This window comes from Mus pahari, chromosome 3 (assembly GCF_900095145.1).
Source record: "Mus pahari chromosome 3, PAHARI_EIJ_v1.1, whole genome shotgun sequence".
Classification (NCBI taxonomy): Eukaryota; Metazoa; Chordata; class Mammalia; order Rodentia; family Muridae; genus Mus; species Mus pahari.
In genome coordinates this window covers 53,967,883-53,982,485 of record NC_034592.1, presented here as the reverse complement: position 1 = coordinate 53,982,485, position 14,603 = coordinate 53,967,883, and the positions used below count along the sequence as shown (strand labels likewise).

The 14,603-nt window shown below is 37.5% G+C and overlaps 1 protein-coding gene across 6 annotated transcripts in view; it reads right to left on the bottom strand.

Annotated features, from left to right (window-relative positions):
* B3galt1 (beta-1,3-galactosyltransferase 1) overlaps positions 1-14,603 on the bottom strand; it is a 548,045-nt gene that overhangs the window by 231,117 nt on the left and 302,325 nt on the right. For all 6 annotated transcript variants that reach the window (XM_029536530.1, XM_029536529.1, XM_029536527.1 and 3 more), the window contains exon 3: positions 6,596-6,660. The gene's annotated coding sequence lies outside the window, so the exon portion shown is untranslated. The remainder of the gene's footprint in view (positions 1-6,595; positions 6,661-14,603) is intronic.

Genomic DNA, 14,603 nt, shown 5'->3' with positions numbered 1-14,603 from the left:
GAGAGAGAGAGAGAGAGAGAGAGAGAGAGAGAGAGAGAGAGAGAGAGAGAGAATAGGACCTATATATCTTTTATACTTTGATACATGGCAAATCTGCAGCACATTGTCTTATTATCCTCAGTGTTTTGTGTCTTGTCTGACCTGTGATTTCTGTTTTGCTTTGTTTCATTTTTGTTTCTTTTTTTTTTCCTGGACCATTCACTGTGGCCAGATGGCATTTTGTATGAAGTCATTTCTTTCAGACCATGTATCTGTCCTATCATATTTCAGGGCTTATACTTCAGAGAAACATAAATAATTTGGGGGTAAAAGGCTAATCATGACTAACCCAAAGAATTTTGTATAATGCTTTAATATAGTCATTAGAGATAACACTGAACTACATATAAATCTGTACCAAATAAAGTAATATTGAGAAAAACATGAAAAGTAAAATTTCTTTGTTTGTTCTCTTAATCGTACTTTCTGGAAAACAAAACAAAACAAAACAAAACAGGCAAGACTCAGATTTTCCTGTTTACCAATCCAAAATCACAAAGGCAATTAGACTGTAAGGGAGAGGAAGGTACATAATGAGATTGCTTTGTTCACTCCTTGGCTTTTTGTTTTATTATTCTTTGTTTCTTGGACTTGCTTATCTATCTATCTATCTACCTATCTATCTATCTATCTATCTATCTATCTATCTATCTATCTATCTATCTATCTGTCTGTCTGTCTGTCTGTCTGTCTGTCTGTCTGTCTGTCTGTCTATCTACCTACATATATATGTATGTGTGTATGCATATATGTACATATATATCGTATAAAATTATTTATGTGAGAATTTTCAATTGCAGAACAAAATACAAAGCTTGGCATAATGGAGCACCCATAGTACAATCATCTGGATGAAAAATTCAAAATTTTTGCCTTAGTTGTTTATTCTATTCTCATTTTCTTTTTTCTCCCCCAACCCCTTGATGAGACACTTCAAAGTAAACTGCATGTGTTCGGGAATGTCTTGGTATTCATCAATGCCAATATATCTATCCCACATGATCCTCCACAGCCCTTTTCATGCCTGATGAAGTTGGCAATAATTATCAAATAGAGACTAATATCCACTGACTACTGAAACATCTCTAAGTGTTTTCTAATTGCTATCAATTAATTGTTCTGGCAGTTATACTTAATTAAACACAATATATTGAATTTGGGATATCAAGTTTTTTTTTATAATTTTATAACTTTCATAATCTAGAACAATGTTTCTTTCCTCACATTAAAAAATTACATTGACCCAGGTAAATGCTGCTATCCTGTATTTTTAGAGTTTAATGAAAATGAAGCCACAACATACCCAAACTTATGGGACACAATGAAAGCATTCCTGAGAGGAAAATTCATAGCTCTGAGTGCCTCCAAAAAGAAACTAGAGAGAGCATACACTAGCAGCTTGACAGCACACCTAAAAGCTCTAGAACAAAAGGAAGCAAACTCACCCAAGAGGAGAACATGGCAGGAAATAATCAAACTCAGGGGTGAAAACAACCAAGAGGAAACAAAAAGAACTATTCAAAGAATCATTCGGGATAGCATTTGAAATGTAAATGAAGAAAATATCTAATAAAATAAATTTAAAAAAGAAAGAAAGAAAGAAGCCTGCGTCATGCCCAGTTATATACAATTCCAGTTATGTATAATTCTGGAAATATCAGGACTATATGACAGGCATTAAGTATTCATTCACTATGTTTTGGAGAAAATGGATGGTAGATAAGACCTACCCACACAGGAGCAGGAAGAAACCTTTATTGTAGAGAAACAATTCAACTATATGGATAGCCTTACTAAAGTTTCTAGAAAAGTGTATATTGAAAAGGGAAAGCTATGGAATATAAATGCTAAAACAATAAGCCAACTCACAAAACACAGTTAAATATACTTGCACTATGGAGACATGAGTTTCATTGATCACATAGAGTAGTTGTTAGCCATATCTACGTGCTCTACACTCTACTGCACTGAAATAAAATAAACATGGATAGTAGATAAACACACCACCTTCCTCGAGATTCCACTTAGTCTGGATATGAATTAAATTATAGTATAAATATGAAACTGTATTTGTGGAGGGAAGGCCATAGATAAGAGAGTAGAAGTAGACAGTTCCCCAATCAGGGAATTCTTGTACGTTTGATACAGGAATCCCAAGCTGCCATCTGTGAAATGCTATAATCTCACAGACACAAAACTGGACATGAGAACCCCGTGTTCCGGGTTTTAGACTGAGGCTGGACTTTGATCAGCCAGCGATGGCCTTATTTGTTTGGCGTCGAGAAAATGACCCAAAGCTCACACTAACTTCCCAGAACAGGGCATGGGTCAATGTTGAATGACCTCCTTTGCCGTGGGAACTGGATCCCAGGGAACTGCAAACAAAAGAAACTTGGCCTAACTAAAGAAATACTTCTTCCAGATGGAGACATCCCCACTATGTATGGGGGGGGGGGGCGGGGGTGGAGGCCTGCTAGCTTCCACTGCAAGCTGAGCTCTAGACACTGCCCAGCCTACTGCCTTCCTGCAGGATTCTCACTAAAGAATCTTTCTACTCTGGTCCACAATGTGAATTCATTGACAGCGTGAGCATCATGTCACTGTTAGTGTGGTGACTGAACTATGAGTCCACAGCAATAGATGAGATAATTGTCTCTTTTGTCTTGAAGGAACATTGTACAGGTTGGGTTCTATGATCTGCTAAGGTCTTGGAGACCTTGAACATAGTGTCTATTCTTTCCTGATTTTATCCAATTAGCATGTTGATGTGTGATAATATGTCACAACACAAGGACTCCAACAATTTCCACAGTAACTATAAGTAAATGTATTGGCTTGCAAAATAATTTTAGTATTGTCATCCCACAGAATACATATTGTGAACAGACACAAGGTTAATCCTTATAGTCTATTCAGTTTTAACATTCCTCACTAACAAATTATTAGCAGTCATAAAAAAGAAGGGGGAAATTGTGTTTTTCTCAATATGCCCCTGGTTTTTGGTCACTGAGTATGAGAAAACACCAGGAAATGTAAAGAACTCTGCATTCTCTTCAAACACATTTTAAATAAACATCTCCTATTTAACAACATTTTTAGCATAGTCTAATGATAATGCTCAAAAGATGTTATCTTATTTTAATGTTCTTGTTGTGGAATGATGGAGAAACCCTGTCTCCTACTGAGCATGTGTGTTGTGGTCTTAGCAGGAGGGTGTAGGTTTGGAAACTCCCTGGGACTGCTGAATGCAAAAGTTCTTGTAGGGAGATGACAGGAGGGGCGAAGTCAGCAGGAGATCGGCAGGGGTGGGGTGATCTATTGAGGATTTGTGTAGAATATTTATATAGCTATGATTTAATTCAAATAAAACATCTTGATATGACTAGGACCCACTGTCATGTTAGCAAGAAATGGAAAATGTTATAGTACTTATAAAAAAATAGTTTTTATTCTCGTCATGAACAACTTTCTGTTTCTTTCCAAATCCTGTCTTCTTTTTCTTAACTCCTTTATTTTTAGTTTCACTTGAGCTGAAAATTGTCCCCTTCAAAATGAAACTATTTCGGATTTTTCCACACATATTGCCCTGGATCCAATGCTTAAATCCCCAGAGTAAAACACAGACACAAGAGCACTGGCCCCCAAGCACACATATATTCACATACACAGAGGCATGCATACAGTCACACACATAGTCAGGCACAGATGCCTGGACGTTTTCTGTTATCCAAGGGTGGTATCTTTTGACATGACCTCCTCTCAAGTCAAAAGCAAATAGTACCACAGCTATCTCCATGGTCATTATTCCTATCATTCCTCAGTGTACCTCTTCATACACAAGGAGATAATTCTCAAGTTGATGGGCAAGCTTTACAGAACTTAAATGGGATTCAGAAAGAAGACTCAGTGTCCAAAGATTACAACGAAGAAAATTAATTACAGACAAACTGCAGAGAAGCTATAGTTTAGGCTACATCATGCCACGTGTTTAATTACAACACTAATACAAAGGGTCTGTTTTGATAAGGGAAGTGGTTGTCAGTGAATTTCTTCTACATGTAAAATACAAAATCGAGTCCAGGGCGCTCAGACTTAGTATTTAATACCAAATTCACCCTCAGCGGGTGTTTATCTGTTTTATGTTTTCATTTTTATCTTTTAAGTCATCATGCTGTGGGAGTACTATTCTGCTTTTTCACTGCAGGTAGCATTGATTGGTTAGGAGAATTCTTTCTGTCATTGGGTAGTTACTTAAAAGCAGGACACGTAAAGAAATTCTAAAGCGGTTGTAAAAAGGACTGAACTGTACAGGTCAGAGTGTAGCCAGACTAGACTGTCTCAAAGGTCAGGCATGCACTCTTACTTCTGTGGCATTTTGTGGCCTTTGGTGTTTCAGACTGGTCTACACAAAAAAAAAAAAAAAAAAAAAAAAAAAAAAAAAAAAAAAAAAAAAAAAAAAAAAAAAAAAATCCTTTGAAGAGCAAGACTTAGGTTTTAAATTACTTGAAATTACTTGAACAGAGAAGTTAGATAGGCTTAGACAATTCTATTTTACCTGTACTTTTAATCTGTATAGACACAGAACACAGAAACATTTCTGAAATCCTGTGTACGTCCATGACAAGTTACTTGTGGAGAATAAAATAGTGTCTATCCCACATAATAGAAGTCTGAAATTTATTTTCGATTAGACTCAGCCCCCTGTTCTTTATGGGGTGAGGTTTGGCCCAGGAGAATAGTAAATGTCTTAAGCTGAAATAAGTCAGTGGATGGCTGATTAGTTGCTATTGACAAACATTTATGCAGCTTTTCAGTAATTTTACAAATTAAACCAGGTAATTATAAGTTATATACTACTAATAAATATTAAATAGTTCTCAAGTCTTCATGTGATATAATACAAATAGCACACAAAAGAAAATAAAGTGTTGCAAAAAGAATAAACCAAAAGAAAGAGAAAAATACCTCTAAACCCATTTCAGCATCATCAAACATAGAATCAATCTCAATGAAAATTTTAGGCAATATTTTATGGAGGATATAAACTTGCCTTTAGGAGTGAGATTAACCTTGAAACAAATTTTAGTTTCTGATTTCTGGTTGACCTTGGACAAAGTGCATGCACACACAAAGTTATGTCACAAATAAAATAATCCTGACTATTTCAAGAATTTAAGGACCAAGGATATAGCTCTGTGAGTAAAGCCCTTCCTGCAGAAGTGTGAAAACTGAAATCCAAATGCCCAGGACTCACATAAAGCAGTCCGCAGTAGTTACTTGTATGTAATTCCACTGTTTCTAATATTGGATGGACAATGATGAGCCAGGAGCATTGTTGAAGCTTGGGGATCAGCTAGTCTCGTGTATGAAGGGAAGAACTACAAGACCTTGTCTTAAACAAGGTGGAATGAGAAGACTGAAGCACAGTTGTTCTCTGTTGTATGTTCCATGCATACACTGTCACATGTATATCTCTAAACTCTGAAACTTTAGCAGCACACAAACATATGAACACACACAGACACACACACACAGTCACACACAGAGACCTGTACACACACACACATGCACACAAACACACAAAAACATACACAGACACACAGACACACACACACACACACACACACACACANACACACACACACACACACACACACACACACACAGAGTTTGGAAGACCTGGGAGAATGAACTTGGTGAGGTGGGTACTTTTATCCCAACTCATTTTTTGATTTTACCAAGTTTGGGACCTCATTGTCCTGAAAGATACTGTAATCACTGTAGGTTCTATGATTCTGTTGGAGAAGTTCTCTGCTTAGCATAATGAATTTAGCTTGTCTAGAGGGTCCTTAAAATGTTAGCACAAATGAGTCTTCCCCTTGCATACTTCCTGAAAAAGTCTACTCTACTTCACTGTGGTCTGAGAGCAGTAACTAATAACTCTCCTTATTTAAATACTGCTGTGCATTAGACTTACTTATTTCATGATTCTTCTTTGCTAAAATGTTATGAGTTAATATAGTACATCCCTCATGTCCAATGAACCTTTCTTGATAAAAAAATGTTCATGGATGGAATTCATTGATTTGTAGTCAATTAATTTGTCTTACTTTTGCTAAATTTTTCTTAAATTTGCTGAATCAAAGATTCTCTCAGTTTTAAGGTGCAACTTCGTTTCTGATGTGTCAATCAAGTGTACAAATGTGTATATCTTGCAAATAATAAAGGATGAAGACAGATTCTGAAGGGTGACTTATAACAGGACACTTTAGTTAGCAAGTCATAGCAGGCGCAAATCAAAATGACTCAAGCACTAACAGCTATAAGCCACAGACAATAATATTTCATCTGTAGGTTTGGTTAAGTAAAGGATTCAGAAACATTTATGTCTTGGTCATTTAACACACTTTCTTGGGGGCATTAGCTTTTGTCCCTACTCTTGCATAGAAGTAGCTCTAAGTAGCTTCTATTACTCCAGGCCACATGGCTCACACTATCTAAAATTAATTTTATTTTTTCATATGTCTATCAGTATTCAGTCTTTCTTAAAACTCACCCCAGTAGACTAGTCTTCATGCTTCTTTAGCTGGAGTTGCTCCACATGACTTTTCCAAGTGAATTCTGGGTTAAAAAAAAAAGAGTGAGAGAGATGTGAAACATTTTTTTTGATAAAGTGAGCCATGTGTCAAACCACTGGGGTTGGTATCTGTTTTCTTTGTCAGAACATAGGTATTTAAGGGAGACATCTAAAAAGTATGGAACTGCCACTAAGCGCAAAGGACCATTAATTTCAGTAGGTAACCATCATCTCTGCTTGATCTTCACTTACATTCCTGCTTCAGTTTATAGTTTTCTAGTCAGTTCTTTGCTACTGTAAAATGTTTTGTCTTAGCTATTAAATCTTTATAACTAATCGAAGTTCTTAGATTTTATTTTAAGCATTTTTTGGCACTCTTCATGATTAGTGAATAAAACATTCATCAATGACTACTTTATTTTTAAAACATTCGTAGATCAAGGGATGAAGCATTAATTGAACTGATTAAAAATAGAAAAGATAAGTTCTTCATAGATGTCAGATTTTTAGCTAATGGTAACTATTTTGCGCAATATACGTTTTACTTAATGCACCTCATCTACTTCCACCCTGGAGAAGAATGAATCTTATAGCTTGATGATGGAAAGGAGATTCTCTGTACAAGATTGCTAGATAACAGGGCAAAACCTGGCTAGCATGGGGTGCCTAACCGGAGAATTAGAAGTTAAGAAAGAATATGTGCCTAACAGAGACACATTTAGCAGCTTTAAGAGCCAAGAAAATGACTGGGCAGTGGTGGCGCACGCCTTTAATCCCAGCACTTTGGAGGCAGAGACAGGCAGATTTCTGATTTTGAGGCCAGCCTGGTCTACAGAGTGAGTTCCAGGACAGCCAGGGATACACAGAGAAACCCTGTCTCAAAAAAACCAAAAAAGAGCCAAGTAAATGTATGTCAAAAGAATAAATGGATTAAGACCTCACTAATAAGGTGATAGCAAACATAGTCCAAATGAAATGATCAGTGTCAACGTGATTCTTTAAGGATTTTAAAGAAAATGGTCATATTTATAGATGAGTTAAAGAGATAATTTATAAGTATATCTCATTCTCACATTATGTAAGAATTACATGCAATGTACTTTTGTGGGTGTTCTGGGAATGTGAAATAGCAACTGACAAGGTCAAAGAAACCAGAGAAACTTTCCCAAGTCTTGATGTCTGTGTGGTCCTAGATGCTTAACATTGTCTCTCTGGACCCAGCCACACCTAAGCCCCATACAGGTGTCCTTATCTTTACATTAGCTGCCAAGTCTAAGGGAGGCTTCTCGCTTTTTCTATTGGCCATACTCTATGCTGTAGTGCAGGTGACACTCTAATATATGCTGGAAATGCTCAATATTCTCTGTAGTTATGTCCTAGAAAAATTACCATAAGGTATAAAGAATCAGCAAGTATTTTTTCCAACACTGGGAGGTGAAGTACAGATATGTACCTAAGATCTTTTAGCCACGACGCTATCATTTGCCAGTCAATGCATAACGTTGTTTAGAGGTAACTTATTTAATATGTAGTTAGTTTACCAATGGTAAGGTCATGTGTAAGAGGCTCTAATGCTTATCTTAGCAAAGCTGGGTGACACATATTTTCTTAGTAAGGCATATCATTCTTTATTCAATTCATAAACGTCAGATCACCTTCCAGTACTTCAATGGGGGGTGGTATTTAAAATAGGAAATTTAACAAATTACGAAGAATAAACATTTGTAAAGGTGGCACTACCTAATGCAGGAAACAGTGAAACCCGAGAGCTGGAGAAGGAACACACAGTGTCACCTTGTCTCATTTTAGCTGGGTATGCACTCATCAAGGTGATCAGAAATAAGGAAGCATGTAGTGGCCCTGGATAAGATCAATAAAGGTTCCTCATTTTCCTCAATAAACTGTAGAATTCCAATCCTTCCCACATCATTGAGGTCTGCATAATTCCTCTCCAATCTCCCTCTCCCTCCTTTGTCTATTACACATGGTGCATTGGACACAGGGATTATTAATCTTTTCTATAGATGTGCCAGGATGTCCCTATCTGCAGGCACTCACACTGATTTTTACACTTTAACTCTCATAATGAATACTTTAGTCTCTGTTTTCTGTGAATAGACAAAAATTTTCATTAAAAAAGAGGCACGTTTTTAATATTCTCTTCTCTATTGTTACAGATTATGTCTGAACCGTGTCGCACAGGCTCTTGGGTCTGAACACTTAATGTGCAGCCAGTGACATTGTTTGGAGAGGGTGTGGAGACTGCAGGGAGTGGGGCTTCATGGGAAGAAGTGGATAATGGGACTGGGAGTTCTTTAGAGCATTCTGTCACTCCTGCTGACACAACCACAAACCATCATGCCCTCCTTATCATAATGGACTATATGCTCTCAAACTAAGATTCCAAATAAGTCCTTTCTTTCCTTGTTTCTTTTGAAAACAATTCTTTTTCTATATCATCTTGATATACTTTTAACCAAAAAAAAAAAAAAATTACATCACTTTCTCCCCTCAAAAATCCTCCCAGATACACTCCCATGAGCACCTCCCATGTCCTCCCTGTCTCAAACTGATAAGCTATTTTTTTTTATCGTATTACTGTCATACACATGTGCATGTACAAGTATACATAAACACTGTGTGCTCTATCCATTTTTGTTGGTGATGTGTATATGATTGCAGGCTAGACACTCTGCATTAGACAACCAAGAACGGGGACTTGTCCCTAGGAGAGACTAATTTTCCTTCTTCAAGTATTTTATTATAGTGACTAGAAAAGTAGTAAAACCGACCGATTCTCTCTTTCTCATCCCAGCCCCACACTTCCTCTCTGTTATGTAGTGAGAATACTATTTTTCTCCAATATAGAGAAATCATGCTCATCAAAAATTGAATCTGCCAGATCCTTGATTTCAGACACACCAGCCTCGAGAGCCTCAACTAATATGTGTTATACAAGCCAGTCAGAAAGAGAAACAATAGCCCAGAGACAAATTGACAAGCTTCCCCCCCAAAGTACCTCTTTCGAGGTACCATTTTAGAGATGGTTTCCTATTTATCCAAGGTAACGCAGGGTTTCCTTGGTAACATCTCTCAGAACACTCAATTTCTATCATTAAAACTGATTAATAATCAGGCATATTTTAATTTAAAAATGTCTACCATTCTTAGTGGATTACAAGCTCTATGCAGCGAGGGACCGTTTCTTTCTGAGCACCAGAGTGTATTCACCCTTCACTTTGTGAAGCTGCAGACGCTGAGTTAATATTACCCTTGTAACAGTGAAAACGAATAGGCTCACTTAAGCCAAACTATCTGTCCCTTACACAACCTAGGTTGATGAACTGGTGACAGTCATCTTCAAAACACTGTGACACAAATATTGTGGGGGTTGGGCTTCTGCCACATGGGAAGCAGCTTGGGGTGGTCTTTTCTCATGCCTAGCAAATATCACCCCTGCTAGTAACCGAGATTAAGATTTTCTGAGAGAATGTGGTAGAATTTGCTTGATTTCACCACCAGAAAGTTTTAGAGCACTGCATGCAAACTCAGCCATGGAACATCTTTCCAGATGCCAGAGCCGACAATGGTAATGACACATAACATGATGATGTTAAATTTTAACCCTTTAGGAAACGAAGATTCCCCTATATGTTGGAGGCAGCATACAAAAGCATGTCAGAAAACATGAAAGATACATGTTTTTAAAAAATAATCACAGAAACCTTTCAAACTGCAAATCACTTCTTAATGTATTCTCTTTATCTGTCAGGATAATTTCCCTCTTTCAGTGACAATTCTAGAGGGCTAGAGAGAATACAGTGCAAAGCCTATGGAGGTTGATGTCCTTATAAGTACTTCTTGGATACCCAAGAGTTCTTTCGAAAGCAGCTATTATGACCAGCCACTCCACTGTGTGTTGAACGAATGGCAGACCTGGTCCCTGGCCTCATGCACTTAGCATCTAGTGTCCTGTAGTGTGAGGTGATTATACATGATTACACATAATTACTCATAATTGTCTAATTGCAAATTGTGATATGCACTAGAGAACAAGGTAAAAGTGCTAAGAAGGCATTCAGCGAGGGCAGGGCAGGGCAAAGCGAATATAGTTCTGCATTAGAGCTATACTGTGAGCATCACCAGAGCCAAGATTAAGTGAAAACCATGGGAAAGTGTTAGCTTTGAATAAGAACACTTACAACAAACTAGAAGCAAAACAAAAAAAAAAACTTCTCACTTATACTCCAGAGAAGGGTTGCTAGGCATCTGCAAGTTATTATAGTATTCTGCATTATCTTGTTTTAAAACTCCACAAATGTATATAACTCACAAAAATAGAAGGAAGACGAAACCAGCCTCCCATTTTTCAACAAAACTACCAGGCATATCATTCCCATTTCTCCAGGAATACTTCTGTCAAAAAAAGTAACAATATGGGTGTATTCTTGAACATCTTTAGGGAGCCAGAACTTTTAGCATGTGATCATGCTACTGGGTTATGCTATTTTGAAATAATGTAGGTGCTGTACATGTTGAAATATTTTCCTTTTTGTTAATGTGTCCGGAGTTTAGAATACTTGTGTCATTTACTTTACACATCCCATAAAGACCATAGCTGGAAAGGGCACACATATACTTTTTTAAAGACTGAAAAGGTTTTCTATTAGTAAAACCTAGGATAATTTGAGTGTCAAAATAATACTTAAAGCACACTTTGGGAAGTAAGCAAATATCTAGGAATACCTCTTTATAAAAAGAGACAATCCAATGGGATATAAGTGAATCTGTCCACTACAGTAGGAGTGCAACTGATACATGTGCAGGACAGAGCTAGAAAACGATTTGTCACCATCCTACTAATAACAGAGGCAAAAGTACCATATGAATTCCATGGTAAGCAATTTTCTAATACTGTGTCAAGGTATTCCCCACTAAGAACATAAAAATAAATAGCAGCAGAAATTAAGTAACACATATTCTGAATCAAATCAATATTAATATCATTATTTAACGAGATAGTATCCTTTGTTATCTCATGCACTGAGAAAAGTAAAATACTGTGTTATACCTGGAAAGCTAAACAGGAGTTCAACTAAAAATATTCTAGGTAAAGGGAGAAAACACCAAAGCAAAACACCCAGGCAAACAAACACCTAACAACAACAACAACAACAACAATAACAACAATAATAATAACAAAACCCCACAACCAATCTCAACGAGGAACTCAAACACAATATATGACATTGGATTTATCTAGACCAGAAAATATTATTATTTAATGAACATTATTGAAAAATTGGAAAAGACATGAAGACTAGATAATAAAGTGAAAACTTGTTCTACTTTATTTTGTTTTTCATGGCATTTGGATCAAATCTAAAAACTTGGATTCTGCTACTGAGCTATATACCCAAACTGGTTACATTTCTGATGTTGTTCATTGTTTTGTGATTTTTAAGACTGTCTCTGTTGCCTGCCCTACTTCTGCTCCCATTTGCTGCAATTGCACTGCTTAAGTGACCTTTCCCTAACCATGTCCTGGCCCATCCCACCTCTGATTTCCCTGGTCACATTGGCTGGAGCTCCAACTGTGGTCATTATATTCTGATTCCACACAGTTCCTGTGGGTCACAGCCTTTGCAGCCATTGTATGTGGTCACAGTAAATGACCCTGATGGTAGCCTGCCATGCCTCACCTTTACACTCATACTCCCCAAGAACTTCATGCTGTCTTCAACCACTCTGCTCCACTATGTTGCTCAAAAGGTAGATCAGGGCTGTACTTGATAGTTTTGTGTCAACTTGACACAGCTGGAGTTATCACAGAGAAAGGAGCTCTAGTTGGGGAAATGCCCCCATGAGATCCAGCTGTGGGGCATTTTTTCAACTAGTGATCAAGGGGGAGAGACCCATTGTGGGTGGGACCATCTCTGGGCTGGTAGTCTTGGATTCTGTAAGAGAGCAGGCTGAGCAAGCCAGGGGAAGCAAGCCAGTAAAGAACATCCCTCCATAGCCTCTGCATCATCTCCTGCTCCCTGACCTGTTTGAGTTCCAGTCCTGACTTCTTTCAGTGATGGACAGCAATGTGGAAATGTAAGCTGAATAAACCTTTTCCTCCCCAACTTGCTTCTTGGTCCTGATGTTTTGACCAGGAATAGAAACCCTGACTAAGACAAGGGCCTAGATCCTACAAGAACATCTGGCTCAGTACTTTGTGGCCTAGTCTTGTCTGTGGCCCCTGTAGAAGTTACAAAGACACCCAGTTCTCCATTCAGTCTTCGAATGCAGATGCCCAGGTGTGTTGGTAAAGACACAGACAATATGAAAATCAAAACAGAATGCCTTCCACCTCCCCAAATCACTAATCTTGTAGAAATGCTATCTAAGGAGGACTCCTTAGACAAAACACACAAAAACATTTTCAAATAAAATTCATAAACATCCTTAGAAAACTTTCCAGGCATTCAATGAAGAGATATATAGCTAAAAACAAAAGTGGACAGGAAGAAAAACACAAAGTTCAAAATCACAAGCAAATGTTTGATTGCCACAACTAGAACTATTCAGAATATGAAAATCATATTCAATATACAGATAGAAATACTAACAAAGCCCAAACAGAAATGAATCAGGAAATTAAAAGCTCAGTAAGACTATAATAAAATATTGTTTGGTCTCATAATGGATTAATGAGAAGTCAGATATCAGGATTTAGAGCCATGGAGAAACTAGATAAAGAAAATGACAAATGGAACAAAGGAAAATGCTTTGGCCACCATGAAAGTACAAAAACTGTGAACCATGGGCATAAAATAAGGGGAATTCCAGAAAGAGGTAGACCCCAAGTCCAGAAGATAACTCCCCCAAATCTAGAGAAGGAGATGCTTACTCAGGAACGAGGGGTCATAGCACACAAAATATGCACAGAAGAGAAATTTCTTATAACTTACTATATTTGAAACCATTAAAACACCGACTAAAGGAGCACACCAAAATTTGCCAAAGCTCATATGAAAGCATGCCCATCCCACTGAGAGCTGATCACTCAATGGGAATAAGAATATTTGTTTCTCTAATTTTGGAAAGATTAAAACTACCAATCCAGCCGGGCATGGTGGCACACACCTTTAATCCCAGCACTCAGGAGGCAGAGGCAGGTGGATTTCTGAGTTCGAGGCCAGCCTGGTCTACCAAGTGAGTTCCAGGACAGCCAGGGCTACAGGATTTCTACGAGAAATCATGTCTCGAAAAACAAACAAACAAACAAACAAACAAACAACAAAAATAAAACTACTGATCCAGATTATTATATCCACCAAAACTACCCATTAAATTTGAAGGAGAAATAAAAATTTCTGTGATAGAAACATATTTTAAAACATAAGACAACTAAGCTAGTCTCAAAGAGAATACTGGAAAGGATATTTGAAACTGAAGAGAAGAATAAACAAAACCAAGAGGCCACAGGGAAAAACCAGAATAGCTGACTGGAAGAGGTAACTGAAACCACTATTGAAAATAATAATAATAATAATAATAATAATAATAATAATAATAATAATAATAATAATAATAAAGACAGTTATATCAGGCGGGTTCCTGTCAGCAAAGCTCTTGCTGGCCTCCACAGTAGTGTCTGGGTTAGGCTGTTATATATGGGATGGATCCCCAGGTGGGGCAATCTCTGGATGGTCATTCCTTCAGACTCTGCTCGAAACTTTGTCTCTGTAACTCCTTCCATGGGTATTTTGTTCTCCCTTCTAAGAAGGAGCGAAGTATCCACACTTTGGTTTTCTTTCTTCATGAGTTTCACTTTACGAATTGTATCTTGGGTATTCCATGCTTCTGGGCTAATATTCACTTAGCAGGGTGTTTTTTTTTTCCAATTTTTATTAGGTATTTACTTCATTTACATTTTAAATGCTATCCCCATAGACCTCTATACCCCCCCTGCTCCCTTAGCCACCCACTCCCCCTCTTG